Below are 20,562 nucleotides of genomic sequence, written 5' to 3' on the forward strand. Positions count from 1 at the left end.
AAATATAATTTAGAAAATGCAATAATTATATGACATGATTTAGTAATGATTATACTATGCCATATATATCAGTTATATACTATTCCATATATGTTTAAGTATATGCATATATTTTCTCCCATAAATAAGTATATGTAACATCTATTATATCATATTTGTAAACTATACAAAACCATGTTATATATGTGTTCACATGGTATGCATGTATCATAATGTGCATTTGTATTATTGTGTCATATGCATTACATGTGTATATTCACACATAATAATGACTTTGTGGAGAAACTTCCATGCCAGAAGTTCCCTATACTGATAAAATCAATATTCAAATTGATTCAATAAATTCTCATTTCAATTCAACTTATATTTGAATAGTACAACTTATGTCACTTAAAGTCTTCCTGCCTCAATTTCTTCATCTGTAAAATGGAATAATAGCATCTACTTCTTCAGAACACACAAGATTTAAGGAGAATAATCAATAATGCTGATGGTTACACTACTACTGCTGCTGCTGCTGCTACTACTATATTACTGCTGATATGACTGCTGGCACATCAAATAATGAATGGAGACATCACAACCTTTTATCTATTAAGAACTTTTTAAAAACAAAATTCTCCAGCTGAGAACTCATTCCAGTCCTGATCCTGTGAACAATTTTTCTCTTTCTGATTTGGCAAGACATATCTTCTAGGATTGTCTACAACTTACTTGTAGAAATATAAAATATTAAGATGGCTTTTGACTAGTCTAAAACTTACTGGAAGGACTTTGACATAGAAATAATTGAGTGTATCAGAGTCATTTAAAATCATAATGAATGCTGAGGAATGGAAAAATGGAAAGGCAGAAAGTTCCTGACATGGCCAGAGAGGAGAATTCCTGGAAAATATCTTTCTGGAATGCAAGTTCCTAGTTTGAAGAGTAGGGGTATCCTAGGCAACCAAATCTCAAAATCTTTCCTACTAGAAGTGATATATTTTGGGGGGAGAGTTGCCAGGCTTGGGAGTTACCTGATGAGAAATTTCAAATTTAAAAGTCCTGAAATTTTTCTAACCAGAGAAGTGTTATTCACTAAACCATGTTCCAGCAAAAGCCAGCTTCTGTGCCTGAGAAGGGACAAAATTAATCGAACAGGTTGCCTCGGGAGTAATTGCAGGTTCAGGGATCTGGTCTTTCTAGAAAAGGCAATTTCCCTTGAGTAATAAGTTGCTTTAGAATGAGAACAAGTTTTGAGAGGAATTCCTGGAAGCTAAAATAAAAGTCATGCTAAGGAGGAGTAAGGAACCTGGAATTTGGACCCTCCAAATGTTATAAACTATTCAGATAAGGTCAATTTAATGGGAAGAAGGGATTGTCTAACTAGCAGTTGCAAAGCAATCATTATAATGTAAATCAAACATGATAAAAGCAGTCTATAGGGTCAGAGTGACACTCCAGTGAGAAAAATGTGGATTATAATCCTTCCTCTGCTAACCAGGGCAAGTCACTTAAATGCTCTGCCTTACTTAGGGAAGTCCTTAGGATTGGAGTTAGCAAATGTTTTCTGTAAATGGTAAATGTTTTCAGTAAATAGTTTAAGTTCTGAGGCCCAAAGGCACATTGAGGATATTATGTTAGTACTTATGTAATAAAAAAGAAAACAAATTTCATATATATTTTATTGAAAAAATTAAAAATATAATAATAAAGAATAATTTTCCATAATAGAGTTCTAATAAGAAGAATGAAATTCTTATTTTAGGAACATGTTCTTTAATTGGGGTTCAAAATTAATGTTTCCTATCTGTAATGACTGTTTTTGTACCTTGGATACTAAGTCAGGATAAGCAAAAGTCTTTATTCTTGGTCTTTTTGGGGTCACCATCAGGGGAATAGATATAGGAATCTCCACACCTCCTTTCTCTCCACTGCCAAAGAATGATCCCCCTTGTCTTATTCCACCCTCTGAAACCTTTCACAATTCTCAGACTACCCACAGATCAAGCCAGCACAGAATAATTGGACAGGGTCATCCTCCAAGCATATGTTAATAGAATATTGTCCAATTGGTAATTAGCTTTAGGTGCTCTTTATCTAAGTGCATCTGCTCAGTTCCAGCCCTTTATACCTATCCTTGAAATCAATTGCAAATGTTCATTTGTTAATACTAAATTGTAATGATTTTATGTATTCCAGCTTTGAAAGTGTCTTTCTACAAAGTTAGATACTGCCAAGTACTGGTATCAGTCCTTGAGCATATGATTTTGATTGAATATATTTATTGCTTGGAAGTCATTTATAGAATTCGATTAGATTTTTCTCTTGATATTTACCTTTTAGCATGTCATTATATTCCAGATTAATCACTTTCAATTGAAAGTTAGGTGGAAGCTCTTTGATTGTATAATTAAATAGGTTTTGAAATATTTGTGAAAATTTCTTTCGCAATTATATGAAGGTTAGAAAAAGGCTGCTGTAACTATAGTTTGAGCTTAGAAAATATTTGTACCACAAATTTGTATGAGAATGGAGATCTAATTTTAGCTTTTGATAGCATAATATATAAAGCATCTTGCATTAATTGTGATTCTCATCAAAATAACTTTACTACAGCAAAGCTTACAACATATTGATGCTATTTTACTTTGCAATTTTAGTTTATTTTATTAAAAAAATTAATTAAATTTAATAAATTTCTATTTTAGTTTGAATTCATGAAAAAAGCATTTTAAAGTTTGTAGTTCCAAAACCCTTCAATGTTCAATAATAATTTGTTTAGATAATAGATAGTGGTTGAATATGTTTCATCTAATTCAAAAAAATTCAGTCTCAACTTTAAACTCATAAAATCATAATAATCTCAGCTCTTCTTGTTTCCACATGATGTGTATACACTGGTAATAAAAAGTTAAATATCAGCATATAGTAATAAAAGTGGCATTGTAGAGAGTTAAGTTACAACGGCATCACTGATTTGTAGGGCAATGAACAACTATGCAAAGCAATGAATGTGTTTCTGTCACAAATACTCTTTTATTTATTTTTTTTTAATGTGAAGGAATTTGTAGACAATATACAAATGAATTAATATGGCTGTGTTTCCCTAAACTGTATTTGAATGTATGGGATCCATTCCTCAGCTGTGGAGATCAGTGACTGGAACAGTAGCGAACTGATCTCCATCAATGAGTTTGAGGCTCATCTTACATAAAAATGTAAAAAAGCATTCTTAGCTTAACGGTTATGAATCAGGTAATGGGGATCATTTCATCCTTTGTAAATCCCTGTTCTAGGACATAGCTACTACACCCTGACTAGGTTATGATTTTCATTGTTCTTACTCCAAGGAGGGAATTCTCATACCAAGAGTTTCCTATGATGATGAAATAAAAGACCTTTTGTGTGTTGCATATTACATAAAACAATAGAGATTTTTAAAATGAATAACGAAATGTAGGTGAAAAAAAATTACTTTTTGTTTGGAAAGTAAGGGAAAAGAGAAAATCAGGAGAGGCTTCCTGGAAGAGGTAGTATTTGGACTAGATATCTGGAGATGGGTAGGATTATAATAAGTAGATATTAAGGGAATTGGGAGTGTGAGAAGGCATTCCAGGAATGGTTAAAAAAGTCATGTAAGTCCCAGGGTGCATAAGAATAGAGAATGGAAGTGTATTTCAAAGTAAATCATGAACAAAGTTGGGCAGGAAAGTTCAAAATATATTCTTTTGTCATTCTCAAGAATATACAAAAACTTTACTTCAGTACCCACAGATGAATTAAAACTCTAGATTCTTTAACTTCATATTATCTTTGATAGTATACAAACCACAACTTCAAATTTCAAATAGATATAGTCTAAACTTGTATTTGAATTTCCAATTCCTTGATAGGTACAATGGAGTATATAGGTATAATCTTTGATATCAGCTCAATTCAACATTACGCAAATATATATCCTCATTTCAAAAGGTATTAGAGATCTTAGTCTCTTGAAAGTAGATCACACCATCATAAATATGTAAAAGAAGTAACATTTGTTCTTTAAACAGATACATTTGCTCTAGTTCCATCCTGTTCTATTCCAGCTTAATTTAGTGAAGATTATAATATACTATTAATATATTTCAGCTTGTATTAATATACTTTTCTTTGACCATATGGGTAAAGTAAATATAGACCCTCTTTTTTTTACTAAGGCAGTATCTATTAATAGGATCTATGACTATAATGACATGTAAAAGAAGATATCAGACATTATTTCTGCTTTATATATTAAGTGAACATTTTATGGATATTGATGGTTAAATTCCCAAATAAAAAGCAAGCGTGATTAGCATTTGAAATTTTAAGAAGAAAAAAAAAATTACTTTCATGTCACTGAATTAGTGACCCAATACAATATGTGCAAAGACAAATTTTGAGTACCACAAAACAAGATATTCTCTATCTCAGATATATCAATACCCTTATAAATATAGTTAATTGGAAATTAAAATTGCATTTGGAAATAATTTCATTAAGTCGATCAAAAAGTTGTTCATGCACAGGCAATGAAGGCTCTTCTTTAGTTCTAGTGAAATAACATCATTTCCAGAAAGCCATGGGAGGTAAGGGGGAAGTATTCCAAATTGAAGCATGTCAATACAACTTTTAAAAGTCCTAGTTCAGAGCTTTAGAGAATGAAAATCTCAAGTAGATCAAGAAGCAGTCCTAACCATTAGGTCCTGAATATTGCTTTTAAGTTTAGTTCATCTTAGTTTATATTTAAAGTAACTTATTTATTTCCTCTTCAATTTCATAAGTTTCAAAATGTAAGTAATAGAAGTGTCAGAAGATTTATGAGAGGCAAAAAGAAAATTGGGATATGTCCATTTTTTTTCAAGTGGATGAAGAATAAGCCACTAAGAAATAGCATGTGAATTGACAGCACATAGTTCACCAAATGTGCTATGTTTATAAAACATTTATTCAAAATTTAATTACTACTATTGAGCTGCATCTGTATGAATCTATCAATAATGGATCCAGAAAAACAATTCTGGATTGTTAACTAGAAAACTCTCCAGATTGTTTGGGAAAGGATGGAAGGGCAGGGTATAGTTCATCTTTATACTTCAATTTCTGAGCAAGTATCACCTCTTGGCACTTCTATCTGTAGCATCATATTTCTGGAGTCTAAAATTCAACCTCTTTACCTTCTATCCAACTATTTAATCCCACGTCTTTCTCTAATGATGGGCAAATAAAAATTTTAGAATAATTCTTTTGTTGAAGGCCATATTAACTCAGTGCGCACTCTCCCAAAATGCAACTCCTTGGAGATTTTTCCAATGTGACTGGATAATTATGACCCTCATAAAACAATTTTGATGGAGAGGATGTGAATCAGAGACAGTGCTTGTCTATGTTATTGCAGTGGAAATCTATGGATAGACAAAATGAGAGGTTTGTAAGCCAGAAACTCTGATACACCGATCCTTTTTTTCTTAAATATGCATTAAACACAGTAGATGAAAGACAATATTTAATGTGTCTGACAGAATACAAAATTGCACCATAATGGTATCAACTTTAGCTATTATAGCTGGACTGAAAAATGAATTATTGTCTATAGTAGTGATATACAAAAGCATTCTTAACAGCATGTTTCTTTGCCATTTCAAAGGACTGGAAACAAAATGGAAGTACTCTCTCTCTTTTTCTGTCTGTAAATAGATAGCCTAACAAATCATGATAGGAATATAATGGAATATAATTGCATTATAAGAAATGATGGCTTCTGAGAACCCTGAAAAAAATGTTCATGAACTGATACAGAGTAATGAGCAGAATTAGGAGAATAATTATACAGTGACTGCAATAATATCAGAGAATAAAACTGAAAGCCTTAGGAATGATCAATGGATGGTTACAGAAAAATAATGGTTTAGCATATTTTTTTACCTTTTGTCAAGAGGTGATAGAATAGATATAGAACAAGACATATGTTCTCAGATGTGACCAATGGTGAATTTGTTCTTCATAGCTATATTTGTTAAAAGTGAAGGTTTTGATGAGGAATGGGTAAGAACTATTGGGGTAGAATGCATGTTTTGATGGTACTACAAAAAAAAAAAAGAAAAACAAAATTAAAGGTTGTCAAGGAATATTTTAACATACACAGAAGAAAATGAGGAAGTTCAGAAGACAAGTAAGGCAGTTTTATTATTCTCATATCAAATATAATACACACTTTGAAAAAGCTATATATTCCATTTCATATCCATACCTACTTTCATTTTTATGTATTCATCTGTGTTGCTGTTTGATAAATTCATAATAAAAAGATAATTGGATAAAATAAAGATATCTTTGAAGCTGAATGGTGTCATATGCTGCCAAATTATCCTATCATCAGGTAATTGGAAATTGGAGCACTACAACATATTGGTTATGGGAGCAGAGATTTAGACTTAAAAGGGAATTTAGAAATCATCTGGTCCAACCTCTTCATTTTAGCATTGATGAAATTGAGTCTTAAAGACTCAGTTAACTTGTCCAAGATTATATAATTGGAGAGAGCAGATTTGGGATTCAGCTCCAGATCCTTTGCCCTGACACTAAATTCAATGTATTACATTGCTTCTGTCAAAATTAATTATCTGAAATAAAAAGGAAACTGAGGACAAAGTATTTGCATATCTAATCAGGTCACCTGATTCTTGAGAGGTCAGAGACTAGGTGCAATTTACAGAACTGATTTTTATAACAGAAAAAAAGGAATTAAAAAAATACAATTTTTTTTTTTAAAAACATAATTCAATTGGACAAAGCAAATCATCTGCCTAGTTAGCTTCTTTCAGTATTTCTTAATTCCACCCAGAAGTCTTTTCCTTGAAGGTGGTGCCTCTTGTAATTATAAAATATATTAGGAAAGAGGGACTTGTGTTCAGTAGTAGTAATCTTCTTTAGAAGATTCCATTACTAAATAACTAAGAAAAAAGAAAGAGAACATTTCCATTAAAACTGGAAAGAGGAACTTAACCTCTGACTAACCTTTCTTCAGCTGCCCCCCCCAAAAAAAAAGCAAGAATAAGCCTTTTTTTTTTTTTTAATGTAATCATGATTATTTGATTCTTCCAAATTATCTTCTATAAAGTGATAAAATCTCATCACTCTTTCACTAAATCTATAAGTATCCTAGACTTAAGAAACTACCTATATTAGTCTCGCTTAGCTGTTTAGGGCTAGCTTTTCTTAAAAAAGAGAGTTTAATCCTATAATCAAACTAAAAATAAATGAATGTAATCCATAATAGCTGATTTTTTTTTGACATTTCCATATCAATATTAACAATCAATAATGCTATATAATTTTAAATTATATAATGTCACCATGGAAACTGATTCTATGGGAAATAGATGCAAACAAGCAAATATACTGCAACATAACCAATGATGACTTGAATACAAAAGTGGAATAAAATATACTATATAGAATATATATGATCAGAAAATTATGAGAAAATTAAGTCATTTCAAAGCATGGGATAAAAGAACAATAGGCTGGCTATTACAATGGGATTCATAAAATAATACAAGATAAAGAAGATGTACTTTGACATATTAGGCAGATTTCCTACTTAGATTTCTCTACTTATACTTATGGGAGGAAAGAAATTAGAAACAGAGAATAAGGGTGGAGGGAAGTATAGATAAGCAGAGATCTTACCCCCAGAGGGTTAAGCATGAGATAACAGATATACTGAATTGTTTACATTTATAATGGACATGAAAAAAGATAAGAGATTCTGGACATTTTTTTTCCCTTTTTTCTTTCTTTTTCAATGAGCATTTATTTTCTCTTTTTTTTCTTCTTTTTCTCTCCCTTAAAAAACAAAACCCCAAAACAAACAATATAAAATCCTTATAACAAATTTGCACCATCAAACTTCAAAACTGACCATGTCCAAAAAGGTTTCTCATTTTGTATCTTGATGAGTTTCTCTCTCAGTCAGGAGGTAAGTAGTGTGCATTACCATCATCTCTGATATCATTGAACTTATCAGAAGTCTTAAGTCTTTCAAAGTCATTTGTCTTTATAGTGTTGTTATTGTATAAATTATTCTCCTGGTTTTACTCACCTAATTCTGCTTCAATATATACACAAACCCTTCCAGCTTTTTCTGAAATATTGCCTTTTGACATTTGTTTATATCACAATAATATGACATTGGAACCATTTAGCATAATTTATTTTGTCATTACCAACTGATGAACATTGTCTTAATTTCCAGTTTTTGTCATAAAAAAAGCATGCTATCAAAAGAATCTTTGTACATATGGATCCTTTTCCGCTTTCTTTGAGTGTTTTATATATAGGTTTAGACATGACATTACTGAATCAAAGGATATGAACATGTAATCTTGAGTTCAAGTCTGGATCTTTTTGGTGGAGAAAACAATTATGTTCCATGATTGTGTGAGAGCCACTGTGTGTTTATGATTTAGAATCTCAGAGATGTTTTAATTTATATTTTCCTAATTAATAGTTATTTGGATTATTTTCCCAAAGATTCTTTTAAATAATTACTTTTACCAAATTTGCCAGTAATATTTCTCTGTTTTATACAGTTATATGCTAGATAAAATTTCTATGACAAATGGTCAATTTAGATAATGTAGAGAAAGCACTCTCCAAACTCTGAAAGTTGATGTGTTTGGACTGTTATATATAAAAACTAACTTGGGGCAAGGATGATATTCATTGAAAGAGATACTTATAGAGTTGAGTTTTCATAGATTAAGCTTGGTGAAAAGTTGAGATAACCATTGGACATATGATCCAAATCAGATGTACTGTCTTCAATTTTATATATTTGTGCATGTATATGTGTAAGTATACACCTTTATAGATGATAAAAATATAAATGTGTAATTGTATGTTTAAGTATGTATTTCCAATAGTAACTAACATTTATATAGTGCTTTGGAAGGAAATGGCAAACCATTACAGTATCTTTGCCGAGAAAACTCCAAATGGAGTCATGGACACAATTCAAATGATAGTGACAGCCATATAGAGGTTACTATATGCTAGGCACTATGCTAAGCACTTTAAAAATACTATTTCATTTGGTTCTCATAAGTATTTTATGGTATAGTTGCTGTTATGACCTTCATTTCACAGATATGGAAACTGAGGCAAACCAAGATTAAGTGACTTACCTAGGTTCAAGGAGCATTCATAAAATGAATGTTCGAGAATGGATTTGAATTCAATCTTCTTGACTTCAGGCCCAATAAACTATCTACTGTGCCACCTAATTGCTTATAGGTAGAAAAACCTAATTTTAGTTCCCTGGTGATTAATTAGAGACACAACTGCCCGTATTATCCATGTGCTGTCTCAAGCCAAAAAAATTTTAAACCTGAATTATTCCACTAATCATATGTGTAGAGATATTATTATTTCTCATATCATGAGTCTGTTCTTGACCAACAAATGGATCAAATATCAGCTTTTATATTTTGACACTCTCTTTATATCTATTTGAAGGGGGATATGTCATGTAAGAAAGCACATGCAGCAAGTTAGGGAATTTCATAGAGCTTTCAACAGTATCCCCTGAAAAATAGTCAGACTCTCATCATCACATTACTATACAGTGTTAAACTACTTGACAATCTCTTGGATGCCTGTTAGCAAACTGATTAGTATTGCAGGACTTTATCTGGATCAATTGTACAGTTCATTATAAAGCTCTTAGAGAATGATGACCTTGGCAGGAATTTTTGAGAAAATAGCACTTCAGCCCCCTGACTAGGAAGTCTTAGCTATCAATAAAAGCTTGAAAATTGGTTAGGTTAAAAAAAAAAATAACTACCTCATAGAATCACAGAGTTGGAAAAGACTTTATCTATCATCTAGCCCAATCAACACCCCAAAAGAATACTTTCAACAAGTTCTCATCAAGTGAATATTCATTCTTTGCTTGAAAACTTCCAAAATGGGAAAATAAACTACCACCCAAGACCATCCATTCTACTTTGGGTCCCTATGAGGTAAGTAGGTGATAAGTTGTTCTAATTTTCATGTGATAAAATGGATGTGAAAAAAATTAATAATAATAAGGAATTTAAGACTAGAGAGGTTTCATGATTAGAGATAGGGTGGGACAGATAAGTCTCATATAAGTTCTTTTTCACTATATTAAAGCTTTCTTGATATCTAACTTTGTGGTCTTCAAGCCACAAAAGATGTGACTAAAATTTGTTTATATATAAAATGGACAAGTTGATCAATGGCAGAGATAAATCATAAGAGCACTAAAGAAAAACTCAGATACTTCCCTCTAGTATTTTATAATAAAATAATAAATTAATAATTTTTCTATTCCTCTCCTTTCCTCTCCTCCAATACAAAGTAAGACATATCTAAGGATCTTAAAAATTTGTTGAATTATATGATTACTTTTAAAGCCATTTGCTGGCAATACATTAAAGTAACCCAGTTCACCCAAACTATGATAGTTAAAAAATGACTTGGAGGCAATTTTTGATCCCTATCTGATAGAAACAAATTTCCCTCTTATACATTTATTCCAAATCTTGATTGGATAATTGGAAGAATAAATAGTTGAAAATGAAGAATGTCACAGAGAGAAAGCAGGATTATTCAAATTTTATTTCTATTTTCTCTACTTGAGAAAATAATATTTGCATTTTAAAGAACAAAGAAAATGATTAATAAGCAACTGTCTATGATACCTACCTAAGTTAAATAAGCAGACTATGAGAGGACCCATGTGATGCAATGGAAAGGCTGTTAACTTTGGAGTTGAAAGATCCAAATCAAGAATTTGACCTTCCCCTTCCTCACCCTTATCTCTTACTACCTGATCTTGGAAAAGTCATATAACTTCTTTGATCCTCATCTAGTACTCATGAAGTTCAGGACTTGTACCCAAGTATAAAACTTTAGATTTATCTATATTTATGTTTATCTTTATCTTTATCTACAGATTATCTCTATCATCTAACTAGATTCAGCCCAATGTTCCAATTTGTCAAGATAATTCTGGAACTTATCATCTGGTGAGTTATTTATCATTCCTAGTGTTTTGCCATTTAAATATTGGTGAACATGCCTTCTATGCCTTTATCAAAGTTATTGATAAAAATCTTCAACAGAATTTGGATAAGCACTATTCTTTCTCTAGGACTGGGGCAAATAGGTGGTACAGTGGACAGACTGTCTGGCTTGGAGTCAAGAAGACTCATATTGATGAGTTCAAATTTGGCCTCAGACACTTTACCAGCTGTGTGAGCTTGGTCAAGTCATTTAACCCTGCTTGCCTCAGTTCTTTATCTGTAAAAATGAACTAGAGAAAAAACGGGCAAACCGTTCCAGTATCTTTGCCAAGAAAAATTCCTAAAAGGAATATATGACTAAAAGGAATGAATAACCACCTGGGTGATTTTGAGGCAAAATAGGAAAAAAGAATCTTTTCATATGTAATGAATTTTTGTATTAGTAGACTTTCTTTGAGCAGATACAGTTTTCTAAATATATATATATATATATATATATATATATATATATATATATATATATATATATGAAAGAACTGAAATAATACTGGACACAGTTCCCAAACCCTCAATTTAATATATTTTCCCCATTATCATGCAAGTTTCTTCAGGGTAACAACTGCCTCACTTTTACGTTTGTATACCCCAGTGTCCAACAAAGTTCCAATCTACCAAGTAATTTAAGGACTAACTTTAGATCACAAACAACCCTCTGAGCTGGAGAATACACAAACAAAGAATGACACAATTACAAATACTGATGGTTAAGATAAGGACTTAATCTGACCATCCCTACTGGTTTTTATGCTTAATCTCTTTTTTGTACTTCTAAATTTTTGAAGAAGCTATCTACTCTAGGAGTCCCATTTCTACTCAGTCCTCTCAGTGCAATGCAGCTTCTTCTGACCCTATAAATTCAGCTAAAACTACTTTTTCCGTCACCAGTGGTCTTTTAATTTCCAGATGTAATGGTCATTTCTCAGTGTTCATCCTTTTTGTTTTTTGTAACCTAAGATCATTTAGTGACCATTCTCTGTTCCTAGATATTCTCTTCTCTCCAGATTTACATGACACTTCTTTCTTTCTGTTTCTTTTTCTGCCTTTCTGATTGTTCCCTCTCAGTCTTCTGGGCTGTACCTTCAAGCTTAGTAATTGTGGGTATCTCCCAAAACGGTGTCCTGGGACTTCATTTCTTTTTCCTCTGTACTAGTTAATTTTGTATTTCTCCATCCTCACTTCCATCTCTTAGAATGGTGGCTAGCATAGTGCCCTGCAGGCTTTTAATAAATTGATAGATTGATTTATAAATTTGTTAAATTGATTGATTGGTTGATTCAGTTGTGTTTTGAAGGAAGAGAGGTTTTCTATGAAGTAGAAGTGAAGAGAGAATGCATTCTGAGTACAGGTGACAGTGCAATGACACACAAAGAAAAGATATATTGCTGTATGGAAAGAAGAGAGAAAAAATCAATTTGGTTGGTTTTTGTGAGAAATAACTCCATTGGACTCAGGAGTGAAGTTAAAGATCCATTTTTTACACAACTGCAGGAGTAAATGTCCTAGAGAACAGTCACACTTGGAATAAATAGACATGTCTTTTTGTACCCTGTCATCTGAAATGCAAGTCCCTCCCCCATTCCTCATTAACTGAATATTACAGAGGTTATTGCCTACCTGGAGTGCCTAATCTCCCATGTGAGCCTCCACCCTGAATTACATCACTACATCTTGGGAGGGGGGAAAATGACACAAATACAAAAAAGATAGTCTTTGTTTCTAAATAGTTTATTATTTAATTATAGAAACAACATGAAAATAATTATGTTTATACATTACGTAAACATAATAATTAGGCTAGCATCAAGTGGAGATAAACAACAAAAGAAAGACACAGACACTAGTATTTAGAGAGATCAGGAAAGTCTGAAGGTAAGACTATTGGAAATTATGCTGACCCAGTGACTCAGGCCCATTTGCCAATCTAGTTTGGTTGCAGGTCAATCTTCAGCTTTATATTACCTTCTCTTTGTCACATACTAAGTCACTTTTTACCTGTTTGTACCTGATAAACGTCATACATGGACAATTAGGGAGAAACTGAGGTGCAATGACCCATCCCCTTTTGCTGATCTGGGACCTATCTTTATCCCATTGTCTTTATCCCATTATGAAAGTTATCAAGAAAAGCTCACCTCATCTTGAAATCCTTACTGATGTGCAATGTTCAAACATCTAAGTATTACTACCTTGCTATACCTTTAATGAACATCCTTTATTCTCTTTGTGCTGATTGTTGCCTCCTTGGGTTGAAGCCCAAACAATTTTCCTTTTAGCAACATTTTATCAGGAGCTTGAAGAAAACAATGAAAGTCAGGAGAGAGAGAGATGAGAAGAGAAAGTATTCCAGCAGTGGAGGATAGTCAGTGGAACTGCCTAGAGCCTAGAGAGGGAAACAAAAAGCAAGGCGGCAAGTATTATTAATCTGCAGACTGGGGTGAGGACAAGGTGTAAGAAAACTGGAAAAATAGGAGGGGTCCAGGTTGTGATGGACTAGAGAATTTTATACTCTATTTTGGGAGTGATAGGACTTCATTTGAATTTATTGAATGGGTAGTGGTGGTGGAGGAGGAGGAATATAATGTTGTCAGATTGAAGCAGGTTGTGTTTCCTTTATGAAACTGTATTTCCTATTGATCTATGATTCCTTTCAGAATCCCACCCCCTCCTGGCTAAGGCATATGCTCTCTAGTCCAGGATGCTAGAGCATCAATTCAATTACAAATCCTGGTCAAAAGCATCCCTTTGAATTCCACTAGTAGATCCTGGTTTGTCCCAGCCCCCATTCTGACTTGCTTGGGCTGCCCAGCTCACATTGGTTCTGATCTGCTCCGGCTTCCCAAGGCCCACCAAGACACCCAATATAATGAGCTTCCATCAACTAAAGTCTTTGCAAATGATCTCAGTGGCTCACTCAGCTGCCAGGACTTTCTGTCTGCTGAGAATTGCATTCTCAGTGCAAAACTCCATTTTCCATACATCTGCCATTCTAGAAGTCAGTATCTGGTTAAACTGATTTCTATCTAACAATAAACTTTCATTTTGCAACTAATATTCAGGAATGAATGAATTCTTTCACTCCTAGAATCTGTGGCCGATTTAAAGGGGATTCTTAATAACTCTCTCATAGCCACTGACTTCTAGACCACCAGGAATCCAGATCACTCTAAACCTCATCAAGATTTGCCCTTTGGAAAGGAAGATTAATTTGACAGGAGATCAGAAAAATTGTTTAAGAACAGTTTTTGACGGACTTTGAAAGCTAAAAGATACATAAACATAAACATGCATGTGTATATATATGTGTATGTGAATATATATATATAAATATGTTAATTATATTTAATTAATAATATAACTATATGTTATTAATTAATATGTAATTAATAATATACATGCATGTGTCTATGTATACATACATGTATGTGTATGAGCATATATTTATAAATTTATATATGTACAAGGCAATTTACCCTATTTGAGTAGAGAAGTGACATGGTTAGCTCTATATTTATGGAAAATGATTATGACAGTGATATGAAGAATGGACTGGAGAGAAGAAAGACTTGCAACCAGGAAATCAGATGTTTAATTAAGAATAATGAACATCTATACATATTGCATCATATGCCAAATTTTCTGAATTTTTAATTGACTAATGGTGGGTAAAATTAAACTCTACAGAATTTTACAATGGAGATATATCTCTCAGAAATGGCTTGGGGATTTGTATTTGTTGTTGTTTAGTCACTTTTTGGTTATGTCTGATTTTGTGAATTCATTTGAGGTTTTCTTGGCAAAGATAATAGAATGGTTTGCCATTTTCTTCTCCAGTTCATTTTATGGAAGAGGAAACTGAAGCAAACAGAGTTAAGTCATTTGCCCAGAGGCTGAGATTAAACTTGAACTCATTATACTTAAGGACATATAGGGCAGAAGGTTTGCCTAGAATTAGCTCCTAAAAGTAATGCAATGAGTATAGACAAAATTGATTATTCAAATATACTTGAGACTCCAGCCTGCCCTTTAATCTCCTGAAAGATATTCAGATTAACAAAACTGTCTGGGATCAAGGTAGTTCCACTGAAAAGAAATTGGTATTTTATTCTGCTGTTTCATGTTGAAGAGATCCTCACTTGATACTTTCATCACCACTAACAATCCCTATTTCTTTTCCCCTTTATACTTAAGCTTCTCAAAAAAAGCTGTTGAGAATGTCTCTGTCTTCTCTTACTCTTATTAGCCCTTTATAATCTAATCTTATCATTCTACCAAAACTGGTCTCTCTAAAATTACTGATGATCTCTCAGCTCCCCATCCCATTACCTTGTCTTGCTTCTCATTTTCCCTGATCTCTCTGCACCCTTTGATACCATCAATGACCACCCCTTCCTCCTTGGAACTCTTTTGTCTCTAGATTTTCAGAATAATACTTTCTTTTGCTTTTCTTACTCTCTATGTGACCATTCCTTCTCTGTCTCCATTGCTGGATCCTCCAGATTTTGCCCGCTAATGCTAAATATGTCTCAGGGTTTTATTTTGGGCCCTCTTCTCTTTCTATTCTCTTTCACTTGAAGTAAAACTCCCATGGATTTAATTACAGGCTGATTTTGTAATCCATCTTTCCTACTCCAATATTTCAGCTTCTCTTTAGACATCTAAAATTTGATGTCTGGTAAATATCTTAAACTCAATATATCCAAAACAGAACCCTTTTCCCCTTTCATCTTCCCTATTACTCTAGAGGACAACATCCTCCTCGGCATCCCTTAGACTATGAATCATCCTGGATTTCTTACAATTTGTCCCCCATCTTCCCATCTAAGTGATTATTAAGGCCTAATGATTTTACTTTTGCAACATCTCTTGAATATGTCCTCTTCTCTTTTTGTCACCACTCTAGTGCAAGCCTTCATATCTCGCACATTGATTACTATAATAGCTTGCTAGTGTATTTGCCTGTTATAAGTGGTTCTGTCTTCATCAATTCTCTCTCCACTTCAATCCATTCTCCATACAACCACTAAAGTGATTTTCTTAAAGCAGGTCTTCTGATTATGTCACTACCAGATTCAATAAACTCTAGTAGTTTCCTATTGCCTCCAGGGATAAATTCAAAATGCTCAGTTTGTCATTCAAATTCCTTTTTAAAGCGGCTCCAGCTTATCTTCCCAGTCTTCTTACTTTTTACTCTCCAAAATACTGGTTTCTTTGATGTTGCAAGAACAACACCTTCGGTCTCTTGCTCTGGGTGTTCCTTCTGGCCCTCCCCCACTTCCTTTTCTCCTTCACTCAGACATCTGACCCCTCTGACTTCTTTTAAAATCCAATTAAAATCCTACTTCCTATAGGAAACTTTTTCTAACTCCTCTCATTTTAGCACTTTTCCTCCATTAATTACTTCCTATTTATCCTACATATCATTTGCTTTGTATCTATTTGTATGTTGTCTCCCCTTTTAAATAGTAAACTTCTAGGGGTTAGATAATTCCCAGTGCCTAGCAAATAGAATTTACTTGTTAAATATTTATTGATTGATCTGACTAATTATTGATCTACTTTTTCTAGTCACATATATTATAAAAAAGAAATTCTGAATCTTCTGATTTGCCTATAGTTCTCCCTTAGAGATTCTTTTTTCAGTCTAACAAATTTTAACATTGACATCAGATACTTCATATTAAATATTTTATGTATATTACAACTGAATAATTATGAAGATCAGAGAGTTCATTAATACCTATTTCACAACAAATACCAGTTGCTATTCCAGTAGCAATTATCCCTTCCACGTTGCAATTTTCCTCAACTTTCCCCATTGTAGTTTTAATCAGGGGTTGGCTTAATAAATTAAATGGGAATTTTAGGGGAGTTTTTTGGAATCCACAAGTGACACATGAAAGCCAGGAGATAATACAGAACCTATGACCAAATATTTAGCCCAAATTTTACAATAAGATAATCTAAAATATTCCATTAAAAAAAAAAAAAAAAAAGGAAAGAAAAATTCAGACTTTTTTCTCTGGTAAAAAGAATAGGCCAAAAAATTTTAGGCACAGATCAATCCCTACTCCTACAATGTAGAACCAACTAGACTCCCTTGCGAATAGGACCTCCAAAAGGAGTTCCTTATATAACAGCTCCTCTGTTCCAGATACTGTGTTAAATGTTCTACAAATTTTATCCTATTTGGTTCTCAAAATAAGTGTGGAAAGTAGGTTCAATTATGATCCTCATTTTGTAGTTGAGAGATTAAGGGACTTGCCCAGCGTCATAAAACTAGTAAGTGTCTAAGGTGGAATTTGAATTGTTCCTGATGCCTCCAAGTAAAAGAACTCTATTTAGCTGCTGTGAAAGAAAGAATTCTTAATACTTTGAACTGTCAAGCCAGCACTGATGAATCAGGTCATCATTTAGGACCAATAGCTGTCCATTCGAAATATTCTGGGTATCATAACATTTCTCCATGCCCTTGGAGTATTTTAGCCTCTGAAACAATCTTCCTTATTAATGAGAAGAGGTTTCTCAGTTAGTTGCCTAGTGCAGAGATGATTTGGAACTCTTTCCAATACACCTAGAATTGATGTGATTGACATATCATGATCACTTCTTTAATTATACAAACTATTGGCCTTTTTCCGAACACCTATGTACATTCCAGACTCAAACTTCAGTATTGGTTTTATCAAAAAACTTCCAACTAAATCCTACTATGCCAGTAAGAACATTCAAGTGCTACTCAAGTTTCTGAGATATCAATTAGACTGTTTTAGTTTTAAGAATAATACAATTATTGCAAAGCAATAAAATATTAGTCATTTTAAAAATTCCCTATTGAATTTTCAATCATCTACCTTCTTTCACAATTTTATATTTTATAGTAAGATAGAAATATTTTCATCTTTCTCAGATCACCAGCATAATGGACCATGACTATCTATGTTACTTTAAAAAATGTAATGATCTCATTATGAAGAACAATATGGTTGTCAGTGGTATAAATCTGTACATTAATCATTACGGATATTTTGTACAACAGTATGCACATCTAATATCTTCTTAAATTTACTAGTAGATATAGATCATGATATGTTAAGGTACTAATAGCAAATGAAATTGATTGTTTCACACAATACATCTCATTTTCTCAGTTAAACCTTTCAAAGTTCTTTCATTAGGAATAATAAATATAGTCTTTTGTCCTGGAAATGATAGATATAATACAATTTACAGTACTGGCCATGGGATGGTGCATCTTGTTTTATGGGTTAGGGGAGATGTATATCATTTTTCCCCCAAAAAGGAACTGTTTCATTTTAAAAAATTAATTTATTTCAATTAATGAACATTTGCCTTACTACTCTTTGTTCCTCTATCATCAAGAAAGAAAAACAACTAGGAAGGGAGAAAAGTTATTAGTTCAGCCAACCTATTCTTTTTGCCTCAAACTCTATAGGGGCAAAACTTTACCAACAGTGTAATAAATGAACTTAATATTAAATATTAGTTTTCAGTAACCTCCCATGTAGGTCAGCCGTAATAAAGCAATCTAGTCACAAAAGTGTTTCAGTACTTTCCCTTGTGACTTATTTGGGGTTTATTTTAGCAGTAAGGTAAAGTTAACCCAACTTAAAAACATATATACAACAACAAAAATATATTCATCAATAAGACATTTAGAGATTTAAATAAAATTAAATTGTAGTTTAAAGATTCATGATTTATGTTATTCTCTGTCTTTAATAACTAGAATTCATATGATATTAAGGTCTGCAAGAACCATACATTAATATATTATTTTCCTTGTTCAGGATTCTTATAAAACATTTTGGGTAGAGAAACATGGCCAAGTATAAGGAAGAGGGACACATCTAATTTAAAAAAAAAATGTTTGAATATTAAAGTAGTGTTGTTTCTAAAAAAATATGTCTACTAAATACATTTTAAAAACACAATACACTATTAATAATTTTTCTTTAATGCTTGCAATCTTTAGATTTCCATTTTTGTTTTTTCTAATACAAAGACCCAGTTTAGACCTGACAGATTTATTTCCATTGTAAGAGTCTATAGACTTATATTTTACCCATTATTAAAACCATGTACAGTCTCCCAAGTATAACAGCTAGGTGATACAGTAGATAGGTTGATAGACCTGGAGAAAGGAAAATCCACTGCTAGGTTCAAATCTGGCCTCAGACACTTACTAGCTGAGTGACCATTGGAAAGTTACATAAACCTGTTTATCTTAGTTTCCTCATCTGTAATATAAGCTGGAAAAGGCAATGGCAAACCACTACAGTATCTTTGCCATCAAAACCCCAAATGGGCTCTCAAAGAATTAGATATGACTGAAAAAGGACTCATCAACAATCATAGTAACCCAGAAATTAAGTTACACTTTAAAGCAATGAAATATGAACAAATGGTTGGGAAACAGGTTTGATTGTCCATTACTAAGTTTAGTTTACTGCAACATGATTAAAATATGTCTTTAGGTCAATCACACAATTGTATAAAAATCCTTCATTTTTTTCCTAAAAAGAAAACAAATATGAGGATAAAATAATCATAGTAAGTAAAAAGTTCAAATAGTCAAATAAAAATTTAAAAATGCATATAATATACACATACATATATAAATCTATACACACATAACTTTATTTGAATTTTCAACTCTATAAATTAAATTATTTGCATTTCACAGACAAGGAAACTAAGTCTAGAATTTAGTGACTAACAAGGATGGTACAATTAATAAGTACTTGTGGCTAGCTTTCAACTCAGATTTTCCTGAGTCCAACTTCAACATTTTATCCACTTTGCCGCCTAGATATTTTTATGTCCTACTTTGTTTTCCTAATATCACATGCCTGGTAGATAAGACATAATAATGTTGTTTTGGTATAAGAGAACATTTTCAGTCAAAATTTTATCATGCAGATAAAATGAAATCTATTTGTCCAAGTGCATTATGCCAAATATTTGTGTAAAGTAAGGATCACTTCCATACTAGATAATAGAAACTGAAAGGAATAAGGTTAAATCATGATTCTTCTGTTGGAGATTTGGAAAAGGTTACATATCTTGGATATGAAGACCTTTTCAACTTCAATTTTTTCTAATTGTCCATCTTGTTGTCTACCATAGATATATATTTACTTCTGGATAAATTCTTTGGGCATCCATCCAGATGCATGTTGAAGTTTGGGCAATAATCTTTATTGGATTCATCTTTCATTTGTGGTTTGGGGAAAATAAATCTCCTTTCTTTGATTACAGTTTGCTTCCAGTTCCTTGAGGTTTGATGCAACTAGTTAATTATCATCCAGAGACAGGAAAATCCAGAGGATCTCACCATTTATAAGGAATTTTCCTTTTCAACATGGATCGTGCTCTGTATCTATTCCATCAGTTCTATGAAGAACTACCAGCTGGCTAAAAGTGA

This window comes from Sminthopsis crassicaudata, chromosome 4, assembly GCF_048593235.1.
Source record: "Sminthopsis crassicaudata isolate SCR6 chromosome 4, ASM4859323v1, whole genome shotgun sequence".
Lineage (NCBI taxonomy): Eukaryota > Metazoa > Chordata > Mammalia > Dasyuromorphia > Dasyuridae > Sminthopsis > Sminthopsis crassicaudata.